Below are 4,857 nucleotides of genomic sequence, written 5' to 3'. Positions count from 1 at the left end.
GTCCCTCTAGAGTGTGACCCAACGGGGGATTTGAACCCACAACCCATAGGTTGAGAGGCCAAAGCCTTACCGTTAGACCAACAAAGATGCATTTTAGTGTGTGTAGTTGCAAAACTTTGAAAAATCGCCAAACGCAACACACATTTTTTGACACGGTTTAGGTTGAGAAATTATTTGCAAGAATAATGTTAGAGGTAAAATTCAAAAGCCAAAAAATACCCTTTTTCTAATATCATAAGCCAAATTTGTGGATATCTAGCACTAGAGAGTTCATTTGAAACTCCGCAAATAATTCAAGGAAATGGGTCACTAAACAAAACACGTAAGTCTCCCTTTACCAACCTAGTGTTAAAGACTCAATAGCCTTTAAAGGAAGGAATATAGAGAGTGTTAAAAAGTTAACATTCTCCCAATGTATTACAAAGTGTATTTGAAGCAGGCAAATTAAAAGCAACACTATAGTATAATTGAAGAATTGGCAATGCCTTCTTTGGTTTTATGTATATTATAGAGGCTACCGATAATTTTCATAAGTGTAATAATGATTGTTTTATTACAAGTGAATGACGCCTACATAATCATGGTTGCTACTGTGGATTAATTGGCAACTACCACGTAAATATATGATTTGTATGAGGGTTGTTATGACATGTTCCTTAAATAACTAAGCCCAAAAAAGGTGTAGACAATTGTGGAAATGTTACCATGAATCTAATCAAGGAAAAATGTAATTGTTACACCTCTGCATGTGGGGGGTACCTAACTAGTAAGTAAAGTGTGGATTGCAAACTGAATCCACGACGGTCATGTATTGGCTACGCTATGGTAGTAATCGTATGACTGGCTATAAGACTTAGTGGTTCACTCTCTCTTTGCTTTGGGTGTTCTACTGAGGGCTAGATTTTTTGAGTCTATTCCCTCCTCAAAAAGGACTGCTTAATTGCCTTACAATTCATGACCTCAACCACACAAAAAATAAAGTAACTATAGAGACTTTCAAAGATCAACTACAACATATGAAGGCACACATAAGAAGCCCAGCTTTTTCCTTGATTATTTGACAAATTCAATGTGACAAGCTAACTAGAGCGGGCTAAGTGAGGTTTGGAAGTTGTGTACATGAATTAATGAGTATTTGGCTATAATGAGAAAATTGTTTGGCTTCTCGCTAACTTTCCTTGCCGTTGTTGCGAAGCTACAGATACGTACTCAAAACGATAGATGAAAGAGAAAGACAAAGCCCTTCAAGTGCTTCAGAATGTCTATAAGCATACCTTGTGAGTAAGAGAGAGGAGATAGCACTACCTTCATACAAAACAAGCTAAAAGTAGGAAATAAATGTAGAAAAAAGTCTCTTTCATAGCCTAATTTGACATACATAGAAATTGATACCTCACTTGTGGAATTGAATTTGAACTCAGGGGACAACAACCCATAGGAATATGAAAAGTGAAAAGTGAAAAATGTGGCATCTTGGAATATTGCTTATGTAACTTCAACTTTGTTAAACTCGGGAGACAACAACCCATAGGAATGTGAAAAGTGAAAAAATGTGACATCTGGAAATATTGCTTATGTAACTTCAACTCTTTTAAGAAGATTGTTCAAGTACCGGAAGCGATGGGGGATGGCATCTTGGGACTAAGTAAAGAGGAGTAAGGCTCATATCGAAAAAGAATTGGCCAAGATTATGAACACTCTCTACTTGAAAGAAGCTACGTTGGAAGAAGATGAGATGCCTTCATGGTCTCAGGATACCGCCAAGGGCGACAAGGCCTACCAAGCTTTAAGAAGAACGCTTCCGCAAAGTGTGGAAGTGGAGGAAATGTTGACGTTGATGTTCCTCTACCCTGATTAAGAAATAGTTTGTCGAGCTAACTAAATCCACACTAATATTTGGTTTCATGGACATGGTACTTGTTGAAGCTGAGCTTGTCAATTGGCTCCATAGTCCCAACGTCCTAAATCAGGGAGGATATGTATTTAGTGTCCAATACCTGGCTAAAGGGTGAAATTGAGTGATGAGTCGTGCAATTAATGTTCAATACTTGGCTAAAGGCTGCTTCTCTATACAATTGAGCGATGAGTCCTGGCCAATGTCTTGTCTAAAAGCACTTTATTTCTAAACTGATCACTGGTTTGTGGTCTCCCTTGGGAACCTTCCTTTGAATCCCCCGATGCTTTCCAAGAATTGTCTCCAGTATTGGTAGAATTTGTCATCCTCTTGGTATGGCTGAGAAGAAATTTAAAAGACCTACCAATAGCCCTTGATACCCCTCTATTTATATCAGATGTTATAGTAGTGGGCACTATTGTCAATAAGGTTTGTATTCGGTGGGGTATCAGGAAACTCCAGCCTAAGAATCTTGTAGTGAACATAGTGGCTAGTCTCAAGGTTATTCCCCTTAATTGTGGCACTTTCTTTGGGGCATGTTTCAAATGTAGCAAATTTGGGTATTTTGCTAGATCATGTTGAGCTATTATTGTAGCAACCCCAACCCCAATTATTAGTGAAAGAGTCATGTCAGCAACGGGACATATGGATACAAAAGAGGAGACTTCACAGAAGGGTAGTGAAAAGGCATAGGAAGATGAATGGCCTTACTCTGACAAGGTGACCATTAAGAAAAATGGAGAAACCCATCAAAGCCCATCTTAGCAACGACAAGGTCACCCCCCCAATTATCACTTCACTTCCACTGTCCAGAGAAAACCAGCATCCCCTCTAGTTCAAAAGATTGTTATGACTTCAATATTTGGAAAGAGGAAGAAGGGTGGCACCAAGTATTGAACATTTCATGCAAGCATTTTGAATCCCAGGAATGGGCAATAGGGTAGCTAAAAGAAGCCCTGCAAGATGTTCCCATATCTCTCATAATCTCTATGATAATATCTTTGAGGTTCTTCGGGATGTTAACCTGAAAAACCTCAAGGTTACCGAGGGGAATGGGATCGATCGAATGAAGGAAAGTAGCAGGAAGAGGGCACGAAAGAAGAATTTCTAGAGGTGGAAGAGTTAGTATCCCTTTTGCAATAATGGAAGAGCTAGCCACTTCTTCCTCTAAAGGAATACTCTGGGAATCTTGGCATACTTCCTCATCGTTTTTGCTAAGGTCTCTTATGGAGATCTCATCCATAACTATGCATCTGCAATCTGTAACTTCCTCCATGTTTGGTTTTTTTAATCTTGATTCCAAATTCTAGATAACACTCGTCATCTAGAATGGATTTACATCACATCCTTCCTCGTCACAGAACATGGTTAGTGTCACCTCATTCACACACACATCAAGGGTGGCCAATATTTGCTGCCATCCAAATGGTTCGAACATTTATTGCGAAAAAGGATTTGGTACATACTCCTTATCCCGTACTGGTCGATCGAGAATGCAATCTTATTTCTCAGACTTCCACACTCTGAGGCTCCGCACATCCAAATATGTGCTTTGTTTTGCACCCAAGCAAGTATCTCCACTTCTTGTTTAGTTGTGGAGTTTAACTCTCCCGCAGGGGTTTGCTCAACATCTCTATAGCTATGCTGGCTGAGTATGTCAACTCTCAACGGCCTGGTTCTATCACCGAAGTAATCCACCACACCATGGTTGCTTTGTGCATCAATTTCCAACAAGGGGCTAGATTGAATGTCAAGACCGTGGACAATAAAGACAAAAGTGATGCCAAGAGGAAAACCAATGCCCAAAATTCTTACCAAGGCTATTCCAACAACAATCATCGGTCCAAGGAGAAGGGAATTTACAAAGGTAAATATAAACTCTCTACTAAAGAGCTAGAAGCTTTTTGTAAGGACCACAAATGGTTTAAGTCTGGGAAGAAAAGCCATGGTTATCGTGCTTGCCCCAAGAGAATTGGCCACAATGAGACTCCTAGAGCCTCTATGTTTGAAGCTCCAAAAGAGGATGCTCATTGCCAAGGATTTCTCCTTTCCTATGCTTGGGGAAAGATGGAAGAGCATGATGCCTTTATTTTGTTTGACCCTGGTTCAACTCACAACTTCATATCCACGGAGTTGACCACTAAGCTAGGCATACAAGCCCACAAGATGGGAGATGCATTGAAAGCCAATGGAGCTATCAAGGCACAAGATGTCTCTGTTACTTTCTTAATTGCAAAATTAAGGCTTTATGTCCAAAGCTATGTGGACAATAATGATTTATTTATCTCCCCTCTCAAACATGAGAATGTTATCATTGGGTCACCATGGTTTAACCGCATGGCTTCCAACATGAAGCTCCCAAAAAGGAGAATCTACTTCACCTACAGGGAAGAGAGCATGTATATAGATGCTAATGAGTTGGGGAGCACCATATCCCTGCAATAAAGGGAATCAAGAGGAATTATAGTTGTCTAATTTCCTAAATGGATTCCAAGATGTTTTCATTGATGATATCCCTAGTGAGCTACCTCTAAAATGAGGGATCATGACCATGCAATTGAGATCCTACCAAGAAGCTCACCGCCCAACAAGCTTCCTTATCAAGTTTCACAAGCTCAACAAGAGGAGATCATGAGGAAAGTGCATGAATTGGTGAAAAAAGGGATGGTGAGGTCTAGCTCCTCTCCATTTTGTTCACCATTTCTTTTAGTGCAAAAGAAAGATGACACATATCACATGTGTGTCAACTATAGAGCACTAAATAAGATCACTATCTAAAATAGATATCTCGTGCCACGGGTACAAGATCTATTTGATAATTTACAAGTTTTGGCCTGACAAATTCTCCATACGCATTCAAACTCATGATGGGCAAAAATCTTCAGGCCATTCAAATTCTCTTGAGGAGTACAAGGGACCCCTCCAGGTAATCTTTCAAGTTGTGAGAGAGAATAAGATTTTCA

Source organism: Adiantum capillus-veneris, chromosome 2 (assembly GCF_014529385.1).
Source record: "Adiantum capillus-veneris isolate H3 chromosome 2, ASM1452938v2, whole genome shotgun sequence".
NCBI lineage: Eukaryota > Viridiplantae > Streptophyta > Polypodiopsida > Polypodiales > Pteridaceae > Adiantum > Adiantum capillus-veneris.
This window is presented reverse-complemented; position numbering follows the sequence as displayed.